A 22,405-nucleotide genomic window follows, 5' to 3' on the forward strand; every position below is an offset into this window, starting at 1 on the left:
TGAATTACCTCAAGCTTAAAATGGCCAGTGTGGTAAGGAAGGCAGTACGCGTGAAATATGGCAATGTTGGAAGATATCAAGCAAGTCACAAATAAAATAAGCCATTTATGGGACTTTTGAAAAATACGCTCTAGTATATCCTTGTAATTTCATACTCGTCTCTACTCAGTGATATAGTGTTCTACTCCAAGTATGAATTCGCTCACTATATATCGCGCTATATCGCATTGAATAGCTAAGCATTCTCAACATTTATCGTGAAGGGTTTGTCACCGTTTGATGTCGCTCATAACAGCAAAACTTTTGCTTTTACAGTTCTGCGGAAAGTTCGGCGCCATGTTTCAGTAAAACACAATTATTTTTCATTCCAACTAAAAAAGGCTCCTAGTGCCGACAGCGAATGTTAAATGCGTGGTTAATTGAGCTAGTTGCTTCATACTTTAATGTAGCATTCGCCATGTCTATTATATTGTACAAGTGTTGCCTAAAGAAAAAATTAAACCGCGGACTAAAAAATTAATGCCGGATTTTTAAAATGCCCTTTTCGCCGCTGAATTTTCCTTGTTTGAGGTATGCAAAATCAAGACCTTCATTTCCTATTGTGAATGTTAGCCAGTATAATGCAGTAAAAGTGGACACAAGCTGAAGCAAGTTGATTTTCCTAATACCACGAAAAACAAATATTCTAGAAAAATTATGAACCAACACAAGAATACAGCTTCTACTTTTGAGTGCGTGTGGTAGCGGAAAGGAAACTTAATTTTTCTTTTGCCTCAACTCAATGGTTCAAAACACAAGGAAGCTGACGCCAGCCAACCGGCAGCGAGCGATAGGACACCTGAAATCCCCTGTCACATAATATTACCGGAAACCCTTCTTATTTCTCAGGCGTTGTCTGATGCAGGTCGACGTGAGAGTCGTCCTTCGGAAGGCAATTTAGACTGGGTTAGAGTGTCGTCTTTTTCGCTGTTGCTTTTGTGTCTTATCTTTGCTTTTCGTAGTCTTATTTCATTTCCTCCTAATCGCTGATATTCCGCAATCACACAGCCGACAGATTCACGGGCGAGCGCTGTTCACGTACAGGCATCAGCTTGCATCTAAATAAGGCCATTTATCGCCACTGCATTTCGCAGGGCCTGTACTAAGCTCATCAGCATAAATTTGCTAAGTTATCTAATCTAACAGAGGCTTCTTCAGCACGAATCACTTGCGCCTTCCATCATTTTTATCACACGAATTCGAGAACAGCATTGCTGTTTCATGCCAGCGTCTACGTTCTGATGGACTTCGTGACACTACCACTTCTCTTAAATTACCCATTCAGGTTGCGGATGTAAAAGTGGGGTTAACTGGAAGCTCAAAGAGAGAGGTGACAACGAACTTGTTCGAAAAAAAAAAGAAATCAGCCGCTGAACAGGCACAACCGCATTCTGCTACCAGGTAAGATTTCTCAAATTAAATCTCTTTTTTTTTCCTTTGCCACGTGCACCTTAGCTCGCGCAAGTTAAAACCCGGAAGGACAAGTTACAGTCTAGCATGTAATATTTAACCTGTTTATTACTAATACCAAGCTTACTATATGTCATAAATATTGGTAAGACGGCAGCTATTAGCAGCAAGCACTATGCAAGGCCAGTTCTGTAAAGTAAATTGGCGTTTTATGCCACTGACTTCAAGTTGTCGTCAAATATCTGAGAGACAAAGCTGTTCGCGCTTGCTTGAATACATAACATGAAACCAACGAAGAACAGGACCGCTTCAATGAGACAGTAAACCCAGGTTCGCGTCTAGACAATGTGATGTCTGTCTACATCAATGTTTTAAGCGGTCGATGTTCCGCTTGATGCCAACTCTCCACAGCTTCTCAAAAAGAGAGAGAAGATAACAAAATAAGCTAACTTTCTACTCTACTTGGAATACGAAAAACACATTAATCGTGTCGCTCAGAATTAGTATTTAGGACTTAAATCGCTTTCTTGAGTAATACTATTATGTGCAGAAAGAAAGAGAGAGCCCAGACCAGCAACGCTTTGCCTGGCTAAAAACGAATTCAAGAAAAATGAAAAGAAGCTACATGCTCAAAACAAGCAACTAAATCAGCAACAACTAGCCGGCCAACTCTCGTGCGATCTGTCCATGAGTAAGCTAGTGTAGTCAAGTCACCCCTCATAAACTTAGGGAAAATTCTAGAAAAGGCCTCCATTCTTTATTTTTAACGAACGCAAGCTAACTCAGCACACTTTCCAATAAAGATGGTCACAATTCCAATTAGGCGTTAATACTCTGTTATTCCCGTCTTTGTATGTCAGACCTACATCTATGCTCTGAGGCAGGTTCCAGTGATGAACTCAGAAGCAATTTCGACTTTCTAGGGTTGTTTAATGACTAAGCAAACATCTGCAGACGCATGGTTTTGCATTTCGCTCCTACATGATGTGGTTACCATCACCAGAAGTAGAACGTGCTCCATTGCGACCACCTGTTGATTCTAATAGCCGTCGAGCACGATTCTTTCACTTGATATTCTGCTTCCAGATCAAAGAAATGACAAATTGGTCACGTGTGCCCGTAGAACTGGTAGGCAGGAACCTGTGATAGACATATGATAGGCTCCAAAATTAAGAAAAATAATACACGAGCTGCAACGCCTGATTTAACATATGACGTTCTGGCTGTCTGAAACGGCAAGTAATTTTTTTTTTCACAAACACCGAACGGTCGCAGTAGGCTATGGCGCTGTTGCTCTTAGCAATCCGCTTGATAACAGTGTCATCGTCAGTATCCCCTCAAACATCAGACCGCCTAAGAGCCACAATATATTCTCTAAAGTAGTTTGTTGTTAACATATTGATCCGTTTCCTGTCACAGCGGCAGCTCTTGAAAAAAATTCGACAAAGATGTCCGATCCAATGAAGTGCTTAAGAAGAGTGTGCTCTTAGGATAGGTTTTTTCAATATGGCGTTTTTCGGTATGATAATGCTTCATTTGTTGCTCATTTCTTTTACCCCGTCCTATTGCACGGAGCTTTCGCTAAGTAATTTCGCTTTACTTTGAATAGATTTTGTGGCTGGCTATTAATTTCGAACTTTACATTTTCTCCATACGCACTTCACTTTATTTTGGCTTGCTTTATGGCTCACTAATTATTTTCGATACTGTTACACTTGTTCAGTTCTACACATTTCGCCTTCTTTGGTGCGCCCCGATAGATCAGCTGATAAGGCGTTCACCGACGTAATACGCTAACACGCGCTGGCTTTCGGTGACGCCTTTTCTCTCTCTCTCTCTCTGCACTCTGCGTTCGCTTGGGGGCGTTAGTGGGCCCGCCTCTCCACCTCAGCTGACGCAGATTTTCTCTCTCGCCTCTCATCGGAGGGCTATCCTGACGCTCGGCTCCCCTCGGAGGCTGCGCAGAGACACACGCTGCCACATCTGCATAATGATACTCATATGCTGCTTACGCAATAATTTTTTTAGCGAGAACTTCGAAACGAAGTGCTTTGCAGTAGAAGCCACATATGGTTTTACTGAGGTGTTTAATATTACTCAAGAAGGTATGGAGTCCCTCTGTGTCTTTGTTGCGAAAAAATTTGCAGTCTCGTCAGCCAAAATATTTGGACAAAATTCTGCCTTCTCGAGAATTAACGTATCTTGTTATTACTGTACATAGGAGCAAAAGCTGATTTTTTTGAAGGAGGACTGCCACCGTAATTCTGGCGGTCCTTTCAAGAAAGAAGTATGCGACAGCAGTCCTTACGTTGTTTCAACAAGCAATCAGCGAAAACTCAGTCATATTAGCATCGATGCCTCAATCGGATGTGCAAGCTTTGATCAGCCGAAACGTAATGAGCGCAATCTGCGTAAGCAAGTATATTTCTTTCTTGTAACGAGCAAGTGATTTGCCAGGACAGCGCAATTAAAAGGGAATCTGAGTATCGGCTAATGAGTGTTCGAATGCCTTCTCGATAAACGACAAGAGACACATACAGCAAGAGGGATAAGTGAGATTTTATGAGCTTAGCATGATGACGTAGAAGCTGCTTGGAAAAGTTCACAGACCTTTGGGCTAGTTGGTGCATTGCAGTCATGTACAAGCGCAGAACAAACAGGGACAAAGAAGGATGGGACACCCATCCTTCTTTGTCCTTCTTTCAGCAGTAATGAGGAGAAAACAAAAGACAAAATAATGTATTCTTCAAGATCAGGGAACTTTATTTCCGCGCTACATAAAAACTAAATTTCTCCAAATTATAAGTTTACTCAGTTTGCTCTAAACAGGTCTTCATTTCTCATTAACATTCTTTATTGCGTCATACTCAAGTCTCGTGCTTAGAGCTTGTCTGGCGCCCGCTCGAAGACAGCTTATGGAAAGCACTGCGACAAACTGGAGAAAACATTGTCCTTGCGAAAGCAAAGTCTCCAATCGGTTCTGCGTGGCTGTCACCAGCGAATAACTTCACTAGACAAGTTAATTTTATTCCAGTGCATAAAAGAAATACTGCAAAGTCACGTGTCCAACGTGAAAAGATCCTAAACATAAATTTTCTCCCAGAGGATATATTTTATAAGTAATTGTTTTTCCTTCTTCAACTTCTTCTTATTCATCTTCTGGCTATTGTTCTTGCTCTTCGTTTACAACACATATATTCACAAAAAAAATTTGTCTGCTTCATATGATTTCCCTGTACATTTTTATGGGCGGAGCTGCGTTCAACAAAAAGAAAATAGTGCATCTGCATCCTCGATTACTCTGTCGTCACCTTCTATGACAACTTGTTGTGTTTGCAGCTCACCGAATTTCTTGCAGTACTTATTGAGAGAGGGCAGTTAAGGTGGAATTCTTATGTTATTATTCTTATGTTGTGTTCTTATTAGTGCTATGTAATTTCTCACAAATATCGCTTCTTTGTCGCATAAAGCTTGTTTCTATTTTAGAACCTTTGACTCCGACTGGTTCTCTGGCTTTCGATAGACGAAAGCAGGGCACTTAACGACCACACCTTTTGTCATTAAATCAAGAGCACCTCCTGAGAGTCTGGAACAGCTGCCCCCACACGCTTAAAGGCCGTCTGGCGGCGCACATCACCAATGCGTATGTGACAGCGCGTGCATGCGTACGTGCGCGCGTTTTCTTTTCGCATTCGGTGACAGTTTTGTTTAGACCGCTGCAAGATTGTTTCACTTTTTTTTACTATCCACATAAGTTTATTTTGTCGCCTTCCGAGAGTTTTTATCCTCCGTCAATTTTACTTCTCACACAGGTGACTCTCCCATTCCCTTGAGAGCCCCACCTCCATCCGAGATATCGGCTGAAGGCAGCACTTTGGGCTTCACAGAAAACGCAGGTAGTCTCTATGCAAACGCAGTTATAGGGTGCGACTCGATCCTAACTGCAGCTAGCACAACCAGGAGAAAAAGCTACTCGCGATGATCAAGCTCCCGAAGCAGCTTCCGGTGGAAACGCGGGCTTTCATCTTTTCTGACACCCGATTCCTGCGAGCCATTCTCCATCACGCCCAGGTTCTGCGGTTCCTCCAGCCCATTGTTGCCCATCCGCTGCGGTAACAAGAGCAAAAAAGACCTGCCGCCTCTCCCGGAACCGGAAGCAGCACAAGGTGTGCAATGAACAGCAATTACAGTAGTGATAGGCTTCCATTATCCGAGCACATTGCCTTCTCATCGCCATTGTAGCCACTTTTGTCGTCAATGCGAAACCCGAGCAGTTTCTTCCGCGCTCGACACGCCCTGCTAGCTTTGACAGTATACCGCCAACTTGGCGAGCGCGCGTTACTGCTGCCAAAGAGTCCCTACGCAACTTCTTCCGTAATAAAGGGGTTAGAGTTCTAATTCAGGCTCAACCAGCAGTGCAAGATGCTCTTCGCTTTATAATACAATTAGATGAGAAGCACCATTTTCCAATGAAACTTCATGACAACATTCTTACAGCTCGTCGACGTCACCTATAACAAGTTTTTTGTTATGAATAACATGTGTGCCAGCACCCACCATTTTGCCTATGCGATAAGTCACCAACGTAAGAAAATGCAATGCGAGACTTCAAAAAGTGGATAACACGGCTTATCTGTTCCATGCTACGAGAACACCCGATGTTTATAAAAAAGGCAGAAGAGAGGTTTTCGCAGAGCGCAACCAGTTGCAGCTGTTTTGTTTTTTTTTTAAGAGGACTGCGTGATTCTAACGTGAGCATGGTGTAAGTTCTCGCAACCTCAAAGAAATAAAAGAAGTATGTGCTTGTTCCGTCGCAGTTTGGCTCTGCGTCGTTAGTATATTTTTCTAAGTCTTAAAACCTTTTAGCTCACTTTACAGCATTTCACTTCGCATCGGAGCAGCGATGTATACTCCAGTCCGGTTTCTAGCAACTTTCAAGCCTCTTGGTACCCAACTTCTCAGTATACACTGAGGAGGAATGAGCCATTCGTGGTGGTTCCTTTATGCTACTGATGAAATGCTGCCCGGCCAGTTTTTGAGGAATTTTCAGACTGCAGGGCTCACAATATTGAACGTATCACCCAACGTTTGTCTTGCACTGCACGTCACGAGGTACCGTAAAGACCAGGATGCCGCAACCAAAGCAAGCCATTTTCTCGGGTACTGCGTTCTCATTGCAATACCACGAAAGCATTTTCTGCTCAGACTGAGCTTAGGCAACGAGTCCGACCGTTTTTGTTCGTTAGTTTTGTCTGATATCTTCTTAACGGACTTTGGGTAGTGTGCGCAACACCGATGCTTGTCGAACCGCACCCTAACTGAAAACACCTGCTTTCTTGTGTTCGCCAGTGACAAAGTTATGGAAAAGAGACGGCAAGTGGGCACCCTAGACAACGTTTCCTGCGCGTTCACAAGACTCAGGTGCGAGGCGGGAATGATATTGGCGTCAACTTCTCCACCTAGGTGAAAAGCCTCCAAAGTGTTTGGTTAACTTTCCACTCAAAGCCGAAGATTACAATAACCTTCGATGAGCGATCGCTAATAAGGTAGGCTCTGAACTTCACATTCAACAGCGATTCGATGGCTGAACAGCCGCAGAAGTGTAGGCACCGCTGTTCAAGTGTCGTTTCTGTGTCGTTTCTGTGTGGTCAACATGGATTTGCTCTGCTTCTTAAAAAAAGGGGGGGGGGGGGGGGGGGTAGTGGTTTGTTTTTGGGCCAGTACCAGTCTCGGATGATGCATTCGGTGCCCAGCGACAATATGTGCTCCAAGATCTGTTGTAACGAAGTTCCCTTTCTGCATTATTTATCTTTTGGCCTATCACAAGCCTAAAACAAGATACCCTTCTTTACAACATTTCTTTTGTGTCCACGTGGCTATTTCTCGCTTTCTCACTCTGCGACCCCGCAAAAGCTTAAGTGAAGCCGCAGCTTTACAAACCGCCCCATTGTTTCTTGGTCGGTGCTTTGAGAAGCAGCTCTCTATAGCGAGACCGGCGGCTCACCGAAGCGAAACTGAGGCCGGCCGCTGTAAAAGCGATCTTTCTTACCGGTGCTGTTTTTTGAGCGGAGATGAGGAAAACGGAACGCGGGGTGGGATACACGCGCTGACGCGGAGAACGCGACGGGGCTAGCGTGCTGGGGGCAGCGATAAAGCTTTCGCTCAGGACCGGACACAAAGGTACGCCCAGAAATGAAAAGCTATTGAAGTAGTAATCGAGGCCCTTTGAGGTTGCGGATGTCCGCTGGAAAGATGAAAATTCCGAGCCTTTGTGCCGGGTTGCCCGGCCCGATAGCCTGCCGTCTTGTGCGGTCAACAATGCCGCACACGTATCACTCGTTCATCGTCCAGCTACGTTCTTTTGAGGACTTTCAGGGAGAAAAACGTGAAAAAAAAATAATTCAATGTGAACGCGCTTCGCTACGTCAGATGATTGGTGCTGCAATGTACTAAATATCGCGGGATTTTCCAGACAAAGGTCGTGAAATAACTTCTCATCCTTGCGTTCGGATGCTTCTGTTACCATTTTTTTACAACCAGTTTTATACTTTCTTTCAGGCCTTGAAAAATGTGGCAGGTGTGTTTCCGGAAGATTTATGACGATGCGTCAGTCCATTTTTCATTATTTCTCTGCTTGCACCGGCGGTGGTGAATTCATTTTCGAGGAGAGAGAAACAAGAATTCCGGAAAACTGCGAAACAGATTCGGTAAAAAATCAGTTATTCGTCTACATTTTCAGCGTAATGCTCTAAAAGGTTAAAGGTAAAAACGTAAAAAAAGATATAAATATATATGTAGGCGCGTGTCTTCAGTTTCATCACCAAACATAATATCTATAAAACGTAATCTGACTTTCTCATGGCGACCGCTAAAGGTGCAATCTAAGAAAAAAAACCACTGGAAACCGTGGGAAACCTTCTGCAATAAACAAGCTGTAATGGAGCTAATACTCTTCACCCGGTATAGTGCTTAAAACCCAAGGGGCTTCGCCTACTGCCCGCGTCATAAGCTTCAAGCTCTTCGTCAGCGGACGTGCTTATGTACCCTGCTGTAAAATTCCCGCCATGAAACAAAAAGTACACCTTCCGCTTTAGATGCAACAGCCCGTCGCTGACGACTTCATAAAGAAGGAGGGATTCTTGGGTCCTACACCAACTTTTGACACGACGTACCTTACTATACTGCTTCATAATGACTGTAAACAGAACAAGAGCTCTTATGTCGAGCGCACTTAGATTCGAAACTCACTGATCATCGTACTATATCTCAGAATGTGAGATCATTGTGCAAGTTAATCGGTGCATGGTTGAGGTGAACAACTTTATTCGTGAAACAATTTATTTAGCTCTATGTATACGGGCCTCCTTAATTGCTGCTAAACTTTTGTTTTGCATTCTTTGCAAGAAAGTACAGCGCTTTTCTGCTCTTCTTGCAGCACTGATTCAGGCATGCATCGCCAACCTCTTGCGCAGCATCTCATTTCCAGTCGGCCGAGAGTCCGATGAGACACTCAGTCGTAACAGGCAGAGTACGTACGCGACCTCAACGTCCAGCAAACGTGCCGCCATCCCAGAAGCAGCGTACCGCAGCGCTAAGCAAAGGTCTGCCATGCGTGGACACGGCAGCTCGCTCATGGAAATGACCTGCTGTTCGGGGAGCACCAATCATAAATGCCCCCTTTGGTCTAATTCAGAGAGACTGCATTTGCATACACTAAATGGCGGCCGACAAGACGGTGAGATATCTTCGGGCTCGCCGCCCCTTGTAGGCGGCTGAAGTTCGTTCGCGTCCACGACGTGTGGCTCCTGGCGCCCTCCGCCTCCCCGCCCGTTGCTCTTTCTTTCCTTCTCTCTCACTCAACTTTTTTATTCACGGCTTCTCCTGCGTTACATAGTGCAAAATACGTCCTTTGGGCACCGTAAAACACCAGAGAAGCGCTCTCCTTCTTAAAGCAAATTTCTTGGCGCCTGCTGGCTACTCTCATTTTCGGACATATCACTTCACCCCCCAGCCAGAAAAAAAGTGTTACTGTAAAAAATAAAGCTAATTTTTTAAGACATTTATTTTTAGAACCGACGGGTTTACTGAAAAAACATGGAAATATTTACGAAAGCAAGAAAGCTCACAAGCCGGCTATGAGTCTTATAACAGGAATGAACCAGCGTTAGCATAGCTGGAACATCAAGAGGTCACAGTCGGCAAACTTCGCAAACTTCGAAGGGTGTGCGGGCTGCTGGGGCAGAGCCGCAGCAGAGCGGTGGTGCTTGAACCACAACCGATGGCATACCAAGCAGCTGTAGAGGGACGGGTTATGCAGAAACTGTTTGGTGACCGCCTTGGTTGCAGCTTCTGTCTTTATTGCTGCCTTCTAGCCGATTTCATCTCCTCGCTTCCGCCTTGGGGGTCCGAACAGCAGGGTCCTAGATTGAAGTCGTTTCGTCTTGATTGCCGCTGCTTGAACTGCATGATCTCGCCCCTAAGTAGCTTTGCTTCTGCTTCTGCTGCCCAAACCGATGTGTCTTCTCACTGGCGTCGCTTGCTGCTACCTGCGCGGGATGTAAGGCAAGACTGTTTTGGCGGCCTAGGTGTTCTTGCTTCAGATCTCGAGGTAACCGATCGCGTTGCCGTCTACAGGTCCTGCTTCCTCCTAATCAGCAAAAATCTCAGAGGTGCACAAGAGGTACACGGGAAGGTGTCCTATTGGGCGAGCTGGACGTTGTTCACCTCGAAAACACTTGTGTCGTCTTTTCGTTTTTAAAAACGTTTGTGTTGTCTCTTTTCGTGCGTTAGAGCTTGCTGGCACAGTGCTTAACATCACTTGCTCGATCTGCAGGAAATACCGCCGTACACGACGTAATTCCAGGCAGCCCAAGCAGCGCGGTGTGCGGCGCGCTGCCGTCGCTACTACGCCTGCCCTGGTGTCGATGCCACCACGGTCGCAAAACTGGGGAAACAACTAGCATATATCGCTGCAAAAAGGTTCGAAAACGAGGCTGTCTGCACTAATCTTCCTTGGGTCCTGCCGTTTTTAATCCGACCACTCCTGCACAAGTTACCAGCTGTACTGTCCACTATCACTCGCTGTCTTGGTTTTGGCTCTCTGCGAGGTGATTACACCTAAGGCATCAGTCAGTTTTCTTCACGTGTATGGAGACTTTCGGCCGCAGCGCTGCTAACCTAAACTATGCATAGTCCCAATTTATTAGCCATCTTCCTAAAAGAAACCAGCATAAGCACGCGTGCACGATGGAGAAGATGAACGTTGACTAAAGTCTTCAGTTACCAACCATCGCGCGTGCTTGTCCTCTTACCGTCCGCGTTTATCGGTTGTTTTCCCTCCTGCTGACGCTCACTGCAGCGTCATCCAGTAATAAATTCACAAAGCATACTGCGACGTCATCTAAATACAAATTCGCAGACAACTTCCAGTCACCGACGCTAAGAGCTTTTATTGCATGCAGAGACGCATTGGAGAGAGCTTATACTATAGTGTAGTGTGGCAAATATTTTAAAAAAATATAGAACCTTTGATGAACCACCTGTTATTTAGGTAAGTAGTCGTCTCTACTGAAGCAGCAAAGGCAGAAAACTGTGGCGCCATATAATATCAATTATGCAAAGCACTTCAACTTGACAAAGTAAAGAACTTTCTTTTTTTCATATTTTCCTGTAGCGACACTGATTTTGAGTGCATATCACCCCCAGCTGCGTAAGTATCTACTAGGTAATATTAATCACAGCATAGATGCATAATCAGAAAACAACTCCTAAATTTACAGCATAACGCACTTTCTCAAACGCCACGTTGAGGAGAGCACTACATAGGCAGTTAAGCTAGTTGCGTTCCAACTTATCTGACACCATAATTTTATTTCTCCTAATTCTCCAGACTGCATGAAAGACGCACCGCGTACAAAATCCTGATTTCCAAAAGTTGGGAATGCCATATTCTCGCTCTTCCTTGCACCCATTAAATGCGAAAGCTAACGCCGTTTTCGGGCACCGACATGCTAGCTCTTATTTGCGTCTTTCTCGTAGGCTTTTCTAAAATATACCGTTCTCGTGACCGGCTAAATAGAGAGTGTGCTTTTGTGACTAAAGCAAACAACAACCAGCGCGCGGTTCTTACGCCTTGCCTTGGAATCCACGCTCTAAGAAAGTATTACAAGCAAAAAGGAGTCTTTTTTTTTGTAGCGGCTACCTTCTGTATTATTTAGCCTATTGTACACCAGATAGTAACGTTACTAACTGAAAGAATAGTAAAAGTAAAGTGAAAACGTTGCTTAAGCTACAAGCACAGAAAAGGCTGCTCTCAAGCCGTAGTGCTCAAGAGTGCGCTTTATGCCCGGTCGTAAAGCATTCTTCCCTTAGCGCAGCGTGAGAAGGCGGGGAGGGAACCGTACTGTATCACAGAGGTAAAACAGGCGCACATTCGTCCAACGACCTGATTTGAATAATTCGAAATTAGCTCGCGTAACGGCTTTGTAGCGAAGCATTCGCCGACTAAGATAACACAAGCTGCTGCTTAGTTGCTCGGTGAGCAATCCTTTCTTGGCCTGCACTCTTCTCTCCTTGCCTCCTTGCCTTGCCTCGTCCTTGCCTCCTCCTGCTTCGCAAGAGAATGCGTACGGTGCACTTTCGCTGCCTTTTATCTGACGCTAGCCGCGCGAGCCGATGCAAATGAGACCTCCTGGGCTTCTCCCTCGAGCGGGTTGATTCGTGAGGAAAAGCGCGCGCTAAAAATGGTGTGAAAACGGTGCGCGCGTTGCAGCTGGCAAGGCGTGCTCTCTTGAACGTTGCTGCTTGCCGCGAGATCAGGGTGAAAAATACAAAAACTTGCAAAGGCGATCTTGCGAGGTGGTACTACAACCCTGCGTTAGCAGTGCTTGTTGTAAGTTTTACTCCTACAATAATCGCCGTCCCGTTTCGGCTTTGGGTTCTATTTCGGCACCGCTTCTCGTGGGTGGACGCGTCTATAGGTTGGAGTGAGTGAGTGGATAAGTGGTGGGTAGAGATTACTTGATGGCTATGCTGAAGTATTGGTTGTGAATGCCGTTTCAGCAAAGTGTAGGTCGGTTTGTTGATGATGGGCGGCGACTTCTGAACGGTGAAGTGTGGTGGAGAGCAAATATTGGTGGGTAGCGGGTGGAGCTGCTCTTGTGGGTAGAGGCGTATGGTGGGTTTAGCTTCTATAGGGTGTGGTGGGTGGAGGATCCTGAAGTTTGAAAATAAGGGAAGGGCAAATTGGGTATTAGAAGCAGTTGTTGGAGGCCTCTGGAGGCAGGCAGCATCAGACAACACAAATATAGAGAGATTTTGCGAAGATGGCGGTGGTATGCTAGCTCATTGAAAAAAAAAAGCGGCGTGATTATTGTACTGACTACACTCCGTTCATTAATCGATAAACAAGCATGACTGCGTGGCGCATCTTTTGCTCAGTCTTCCCACTCTACTTTATTCCCACGAAAAAACCGGACGCTACATTGCGAAAACCGCAAAAAAAACACTATAAAAGAGGCTAAGCAGTAGCTGTGTCGTCGTGTATGGAAAAGTCTGATGGCGCCCATTTGATGTGGTGAAGGAGTAATCCATTAGTGTGCCGGCATGCGCTTTCCGGCAGTAAGTGATGCTCCTAATGCACATTATACGGTACCTAACGATGTCGGACGTTTCAAGGGGCTTGAAGCAACATGATTTTGTTCGCGCACACACTTTTCTGGAGCGCGCAAGCATATATCTACGGAGTGCGTTTGCTATTACGAGCAACCTAGGCGTTGCAAAATATGAGATCTGATATGTTCTTTCTTAAGGGTTAACATGACAAACCAGGAGCGGTGATGCTAGCTGCGCGCACCTAGTGCGAGAACCATTTGTCCAGTCAGTGTCCAGGTGAGGGCGCTAACTCCTGGTCCAACAGATGTAAATAACGCGCCCCTGTTGTCTTTAGTGATCAATCTTGTCAGAGTTCATCAATCACTGAATATTGCTAGGTGTACAACCCTGCGTCCAGAACGGGTTTGGTATGCACCAGGAGAAACTGCCGGCGCGGGTGCTAGTGATGCCACTGGTGGGGGCGGTGGTGATGCCAGATGAACACATGGAAGTAGTGATGATGGTGGCTGATGGTTTGGAGAAAGCAGCCAAATAAAGGTGGAACATGGCAGCGATTGCGACTTATCACCTTCTGGAGTGATGATTAGAAATTCTTGGTACCGCGGTCCAACTTTGTGTATACTTCTAGGCTTCCGTTGGCTTTGGTATTGGAGCAACGCATTCTTCCTTCCTTCAAAGCGTACAAAGGCTTTGCTTTTCTGTCCGCGCGCTGATGCTGGCGTTCATGTCAAACACGTAGACGATTTCATAACAAGGGAGTAATTACTCATTGGCAATTACTCATGCCAATGAGTAATTACGTCCTTGTACATATTTACTCCACCTTGGAGGATTCCCCTAAACATTTTACCTACGTAGACGACTTCGTGCCGCAGCACAGTTATACTGCTGTTGGAGCTAGGTGGAATACATTGGTATACGTTTTACCGAGTTTTTCTACCCTTTTGTTCACTGGCGTGCTTCGAGCGTCCTAAAGGGCAACAAAAAGGTTCTTTTCATCTTGTTACGCTTTTAGTAATGAGTTGTTTATCGCTTGTATGGGCATTTTAAGTCCATCAGACATCGGGTAATAGGGTGAACTAGAATTTTAAGTGATGTTTCCAACTAGAAAGGAAGGCTCTGAACCGGGCTGTGTTAAATGGCGGTATGTTATCCCACCCGAGTTTTACCGTGTTGCCGAAGAGGGCACACACTGTCTTGAGTGTAGTGATAAAGACTGCAGACTGCAGTGTCTTTTGGTGCCACTGGTTCTACATCATGCACTTGCCGAAGTAGTTAACAATTAGAAGGCAAGTAAGTACATCTTTTGAAATTAAATTTCAGTTCCAGTCCAACCTTCTCCCGAGGTGGTTCAGGTAAAGCACGATTAGCAAGAGGTTTGTGTTTCTTCTGTCACAGGTAAGACTGGAAATGGTGGCAAAGCTTTATGAATTTGACGTTCTTGCTCATGGGCAGCCAGTGAGGGACTTCTCTGGCCTTCTTTATAAAACAGTGCTACGCTGTGCTGCATGAAGTTTCACTAGCTCACCTTATCCACTTGCGGCAAGTACGACAAGTCGCTTCCCTCTCGATATGAAGCCATCACATATTTGTAGTTCGTCTTTTCAATGAGCAAACCAACTTTTCAGGTCATCAAACCTTGTTGTGTTTTTATACTTATTGGAGTATGCTGTCCTCCGCAGGTATCTTGCCAATCTGTTCCACCTTGGATGTAGAGGCAATAACTACTGCACAGCTAGTCAGAAATTCAAGGGACTCGTAATCTTGCCATAAACTTCCGTTGTCAGGTGCTTGCAAAAACACGTCAGGTACTATGAGTACTTTTCCTGAAACATATGAGCTGAGCATCATTTCGCATACGCTGCCTTGAAGTTATCTCGTCAAAGTCCTTTTCTTGCAGACGAGTCAAAGGCTTCTGGTCAGTGTTTACTATTGCGCTTCGTCAATGAGTGTAAAAATAGAGCCGTTCACGAGATAATACTATAGCAAGCAGTTCTCTTTGGATCTCGGCATAATTCTGCTCTGAGGGAGTGAGTGCAGCTGGGAGACAGACCACTGGAAGACCTTACTATGGAATAAAAGCACCAACTCGGTATGACTTGCATCAGCTAAAACCATAACCTTCTTCGATTTGTCAAACAAAATGTAGAACAGAAGTCTCAGAGTTGAGATGCTTGATTCTGATGACCTCTCGGGACAGGTTTTTTTTCATCCCAGCTGTCTTAGCCATACAGCTGCCTGTGATGAGAACGGGACGAGATTGTAAAGGTAAGTCTCCATGCCTGCCAATCTCAGTTGTGTCTCGGTGGGTGCAGGCAAGGCAAAGATGGCATTGGCTTTTGCTGCATCTTACAAACCCTCAGCAGTTATCCAGTGTCGACCTAACGAAGAGCAGGAACTGCTAGTTGGCGCTTCCTTTCATTCAGCTTGAGAGTGTGACTGCCAGCTGTTAGCATGACGAGTTGCAGCGTCATCATGTGTTGCTTCACTTTTGACAATTTATTTTTTTGTGCAATCTTCACCTGCATCGGGTTTGAGGAAATACACGCACTGACAGGAAAACATAACCGGGCGGGGGTGGGGCTAGGTGGAGGAGGTGACCTAATCTCCCTAGATATAATCGCGCAGCAAAAAACACGAAAGCTGTCCGAACCGATGACGCAGCCGGAACCAACACCACGCCCTCCCTCGCTCGGGGTAAAGTAGTGCCCGAGGAGGGGATCAGGAATATTGATTAACCTCCGTGTATTCTGGATGGCTGGAATGGGGCCCGTCTCTTTTGGCGTGTCTGCATTCACTAAACTTCTTTTTTTTCTGTCACGTTTTATTCTTTGAGTGCTCGTGTTGGCCACCAGTTCTATATTTTTTTGCTCAGCTGACACGTTATCCGTGTTGCACCGCTTAGCCGGCCACTCCGACCGCATTCTGGCCGAATACTTGCTGACTTCAATGACATCACGTTCGTTTCGATGCACCGGTGGTATAATAGGAAAAATCATCAATCAGAACATGACCAGTGTTTTGTTCAATTGTTTCATGCAACACTCTGACAATGGCACCATGGCAAAAAATATATCAGGACGTCCGAAGTGACAGCATTATGACGCCACTGACCCGCAATGAACGCGGCATACCAGTGCTACGGTAGTACTTTATTGACAATTACATACTGATTACCTAGAAAGTATGAGGCACCTATATCAAAGAATCCGACTACATTAATTTGTCTACTGCAACACCACTAGTACTACTAATCCGCAAATCAGAGGAGTGATGCCTCTATCGAATTGTGATAGCAAAGGGGTGAAGCCTGCGCCCTCCAGGGGCTCCATCCAGTGCCTAATCATCCACTTCCACTGACCAACGCCCATGATAAAAGCCTTAGCTCACCGTCACCCCATACCCACTTTCACCCTCCAGGTGGCTCTAGTCACCAGCACCCATTACCATTTCACCCACAGTCCTACCACCACAATCTAGAAATTCAGAAGCATATTAAGGAGCCCACCGCCCACCCACACATACCGTCCCTTTGTAGGGAGCCTTCACCCATCCCCTTCTTCCAGCAGCATCGAACCACACCAGCCCACACAGAAGCAGAACGAAAGTCTGACTGCGAAATCAATTGCGAAGACGCAATGGAAAGAAGACCAATATGGGGCAAAAAGTAACAGGCCTTGCTGTAGCAGTTCCGCGGCATCAATTCGTGGGATCATGAGCCTTATTTTGAATTCCCAATATGCAAATAAAAATATGCACTTTCGAAGCACCTAAGCATTCAGAGTTACAACCCCAGCCGTCCACCAGACACTCGAATCTGGGCCCATAGGCCCGAATACGGGGCCTTGTTGGCGCCTATAGCCGACACCAGCCTGCACATGCGCATATAACTCTCTTATGCCGAAGGGAATATTTGCGTAATACAAAAGAACCTCCCGGCACTTATTTAATTCGCATTCAAGACCAAATTTCTAGGTTTCTTTTGAAAAAAAAAGTTTTTAAGACAGAGTAGTTGAAAAGACCCTCACCTTCGCAGCTCAACGGCGTGTGCCTTCGCCAGGAAATAATTTCTCTACAAACCATGTAAGGGGCAAAACAGGCCTTAGAGCGGGGTTCTGAAAATCGAGCTACAAAGGGTATTTTCCGCGGGAACAAAATAATGGAGATGACACGTGGTTCAGCTGGAATGGTTTGCGCAAAAAAACACACAGACAACAGAATGCATTGGACACAACACAACATTTCCAACAACTAACAAGGGAAGCTATGGCTCTGTTGTCTATTTGCTTGTCTTTGTAAATTAGTCAACTGTGTGTTCCGCGCCATAAAACTCACAACAAACATTAGAGAACTAATACATGAGACGTTTAATTTTAATACATTTTTTTTTAATTGTACGTCATGACGGTCTTATTTTTCTTAATTTGATTTTGATTCAGAGTTTTTATGTCTGTGCAAGCAACAAAAATATTGCGTGATGTTCTTCCTGGTTTGCTTATGCAAAAAAAATAGATACGGAAATCATGACGGTCATTAGAGACCCAAAATCAGGCACTAATTATTGAGAAGGACTGCCCAATTCTCATGGTGGCGGTGTTAGCCGTAGGGAACGTTGATCGCAGTACCTACAAGCAATTTTAAGCGAACGTTAAGCGTAATGTTTAACGCAAAACAATAAGCATTTCGCTTAGCTCTGTTACTACCCGGTTACAACTACACCCGAGAACATGGAAGCTTTTAGACACGTGTTTGCACTCAGCCTGTCAACGCAGTTGTTGAAATTGTCCTTCGAATAGCATCCCGGTTAAGTGCCGGCTTTCAGTGTTTCGAAGCTAGCAACAGGAGTCGTGGGCGCTGTACCAAAGATGTGTCAGCCATTTATAAGTACACCCCACTAAAACACACCCACACGTTTTGCCATGCGGGTAATGTCAAGACGACGCGCTAACGCCCACGCCGCGGCGCCCTATCAGAGCAAAGGGATCAGAGGAAGACTTTGAAGTGAGCCATCCTCCTACGTGAGCTCAGAGTTTCATCCGTATACCTACATTTCAGCAGCTTGAAAGGGCTCCTGTTTCGCAAAGCTGGTGTCTCGTTTCAGTTTAGAGAGGTGGGGGGATTACGGTAACTTCGAGTGAGACTTTTTTGCTGTTAAGACTGATGCGGGTGCTTTAATTCTTTTTATTTTTTCCCTAATCTGGGAAACGCTCTACTCTCACGTGCTTGACTAAAACTGGTGTCGTTCTCTGTGCGTCTGTATTTTGTTCTGGCGCTTGGTTTGTTTTTCTTGGACAATTCACATCCGAGAGGCCAAACAACTTGAAAGCTTACAGGACTCCGCGTTCAATAGGCCTGCAGCGGATGGCTTTTCGTGTCCAGAACACGGTGTCCCAGGTAAATAAAGCTGCTAGGTCTAACAGCGCTAACCCTTTCCATGCCTCAATTCCTAACCCAACCACGGCGCATACGAGCTTAATTTGGATTCGTTTCTCTTATTTGCTTCGGTTGAGTTCCTGGCGTGTGATGCAAGAGATAAGTATGGTTATACTAAATTCGTGGCAAGAGGTTTAGCTGTGCTAGGCTCAACCGATCGACGTACAATCTACCGATCTACAAATACTACAGCAGCCCTGGAGTCTGCATTAGAGGGGACGAAAATTTAAGAAAGGAAGAAAACGAGAAAAGAGTGAAAGAACGAAGGAAGAAAAGCATCGGTTACCGGAAGCTTTACTTCTGCCTTACCTAACCTGCGATTATAAGGAGAAATTGAGAGCGCTGAAAGGGTTTCCCGCATGGTGGCGCACTTGCCTGCACTGCGCCTCATTGCGCGCGGCAGCCGGGGGATACCGGGAGGCAATTTTTCCTTCATTTAAAGCCCCACCAGGTGGTGCTGATGTTGGATTAGTGAAGGGAGGCCGAATGGGCCTCACTGTAGAAGAAGCACCCGATATGTGTGCCAGCCGGACGAGTCGCAAGCGAACCAACTCGGCGGTAGTATAGTAGCGCCCTCAGGAAAAAGACAGCGGCAGCAGCGGCAGGGATGTTGGCGCGCCGTCTACCGGCCGCCGCTTCTAATTAAGGAGGGGCGGGGCCGTGACGGGAACAAAGTGAGCACCGCTGAGGGGCGCAAAGAGGGGATCTACTGTCTTTTTTTTTGCGTTGACTCTTTCCTCCCGGCATGAAAGGCGACATTGATTGATCTGTCTGGCGTGCCCTGCTCTCCCCGCATGCATCTCGCCCTGCCCGTCACCTACTGCGCCACTCTGCCGAGCGCGCTACCCCGCCCCGCCGCTGTTGGGGTGTTGTTTTCCCCCAGCTGCCCTTTGCACGCTCGTTTTGTTTGTGCACGTTCTCATTCGTTCCGCTCACGTGTTGGCATCAGCCTGTTTCCGAAAGGAAGTTCCTTGCTCGTTTCGATTTTCGCTAACCTCTAACTATGAACATATGTACTTTTTTTAGCTAAATGCTTCGTTTGAGCACGACTAAAAAGCATCAAGCTCGATAATAGGGAAGGTAGATGCTTACCACATCATTAATTGTACCTAGTGGGGTTCCTACGGGGCCACCCGGAGCGGTGGTTCCGGGGTTATCGTGTTCGGCTACTGATCCGCAAGGTCGCGGGTTCGAATCCCGGCCGCGGAGTGGCGCATTGTGACGGAGGCGAGATGTAAAAAGCCGGTTGGCTGTGCGATTTGAGCACACGTTAAAGAATCATAGGTGGTCTCAATTAATACGAATTAATACGCGTGAGAAAGAGTGTGACGGCTTAGACGCGTGGCTCCTAGTAGCGAAGCCTCCATAATGAGCTCTTTTGGCAAAGTAAAGTAATAACAATGAGAGCTACGGAGCACTTGAAGCATATCAAATCGTAATATATCATGCTGGAGGTTTACATCCGAAATTAGTGAAAAAAGGCGTAGCTTGTAGCAGAAGTCACGGAAGCGTCACGCTTAAATTTTTAAAACAAGCATAAAAGAAAGACAGCAGAGGAAAAATAGACCCACGAACAGAATCCTCTAGCGCGAAAAAAATGTCCTTTTGCAACACCCCAAAAAAAATCACTTGGTTTGACCAAGAATTATAAGAGCCTACGTTTACAACAGACTGGTATAGCCAGTGGCTCACTGAGAGATCACGCCGCAGCAAAGAAAAATCTATGGGTTGGCTACCGATTTGGCGCGACGCACAGAAATGAGGGCCCCAAAAATCGCTACCGCAGTGAATTTGTTTGAGTCCCAAGACTGACCGAAGTGTGTGTGCACAAATTGTTTTGAGTCTTTGTTAAACAGGAATATTTATGCCAGCCAAAACTGCGACGATGACGGCTGGTGCCTGATGTCCAAGCGGCGTGGCTTCCGGCATATTCATGCAAATTAAATTTTATGTACTATCCTATTTCTCTTTACCTTTGTCGTAGTGTGTGTCGCATGAATGTGAGTACTTCAGTGGAAAAAGACTGTTGATTTTTTGAGGCAGCTGTGCTGCTTTTATGGCATTGAAGATGACGGCAAAATGAAAAGGAAACTATAAATTTGGCGAATTTTTATCTGAAGAAGTAAGAACAAAAGTCGCTGGCGGCGTGTCCAGGAAGGGAAATTTTTCTCCCCCATTTTACAGCCCTCACTGTACATTCCATCTTAGCAGGAGGTTAAGGTATTGGGTAGAGACAAATGTACACGCGTCGTAGCATGGAACAATTTCGTGTCGCAGGCATGGCTTCCGCCAAAATAAGCGCATAATTAAACACAGCTCTGCGCAAAAAAAAAACAGGAAATTGAACACATTATCCACACGGGCCTTGGCAACAGTTACATTTCTATTTACGCAGTCTAACGCAGACCGTAACGTAAGGTGCGAACGACATTTAAACAAAGCGCGGACATAAAAGCTGTAGCCGTGCTGCATAAGAGCATCGTGTAGGCAATCTTTTGTGTTTTTGGTACACAAGACTGAGGCCGGTGACAAATCAGTTAACGACAACTTAACTACGCACGGCTGCATACAATAAAACTTCCACACATGAGAAGTCGAGCTTTCCCCGGTTCCCACGTAAGTTTGATTTCAGCTCAATGCTAGCCACTTTAGCTCGTTCAAGTCGATGGTGAGTGCTGATAATCACATTAGTGGCATTTCCGAGCGTTAACTCAAAGCTATCCTCAGCGAACACCCGAATGGACAACCCCCAGTCACAAATCTCAAGGCTACAGCGGTAACTTACAGTGGAATAAATCTTCTTTGAATGCTACGTGTAGCGAATTATTGAAAGCAAAAGTCAAACAGCTAAGTTCTCTACCGCGAGAATACTCTTTCCTCTAGCATTCCAAGGCCCTTTTGTATTTAATGGTGTCGTGACGGCTCCATTATGCGGCTCAAGCAAAACGCATTTGGCCTGAAAGACTTACATTAATGGCATATGTTCCTGCTGCAGCGTACGCGACGTGCAGAGGTCGTAGGTTAGGATCAAACCACTAGCATGTGGTTATCTTTTCTTCTACTTTGTAATGAATTATTTTTCAGACACAAATGGCTGCACTTCTAGTTTCCTGTTTATCGATACCACAAACAAAAATTTCCCTTTGCTTTCCTTTCGATCAGTGGCTGTTTGCTTCCTTCATTTGTACTTCTGAATGCCATATACAGTCATGGACAAAAGTTTGTAAAATGCTGATTTGCGGGAAAATATTCATTTCTGTCTTTCCTCGCTAACCAGTCAGATGCTATTCTAGCTGACAGAACACGCACGTCTCCTGGCGCTTCTGTGCATTTCAATGAAGTGCTGTGCCTGGCCGCACCGCAATAATTTTTGTTTTCGAGAGTCTGCATCGCGCAAACTTTTCTTCTTGACTGTACACTTAATGCAAGAAGACATATGCTTCCAAAATTCCCCAGCATGCGCATTTGGTTAGGAACCCAATCACTCGCCCAACAAAAGAGCAGGCTAGAAAAAAAGTACATTCGCAGCGAACAAAATTTCAAAATCAAATGGCAAGGAAGAAGGAGCGATACGCATTTATTTGAGTCACATCAAAGGTTGCTACATTGTTTCAATAAAAAATTAGCGGGATACTTAAGTTCCGCCTGAAGGGTATGAGGCGATAGCATTAATGGTTCCTTTTCGCAGCCTGGGGTCCTCTTTGCGTATTAGTTAGCAGACACAAACACTGTTCTTTATTTTATTTTGTTTTTAATTCTATTGCGCTTGGTTTGCTTTTTACTTATTTACCACAAGACACACAAGGCATCCTCTTAAATAAGTCGCACAACCGTCCCTCAGCGCTCACGACCGAAGGGGCAGTGAATCGAGTACTGGCCTGAACATTTTTGTTTTAAGCACAGATCCTAT

This window comes from Amblyomma americanum, chromosome 4, assembly GCF_052857255.1.
Source record: "Amblyomma americanum isolate KBUSLIRL-KWMA chromosome 4, ASM5285725v1, whole genome shotgun sequence".
Classification (NCBI taxonomy): Eukaryota; Metazoa; Arthropoda; class Arachnida; order Ixodida; family Ixodidae; genus Amblyomma; species Amblyomma americanum.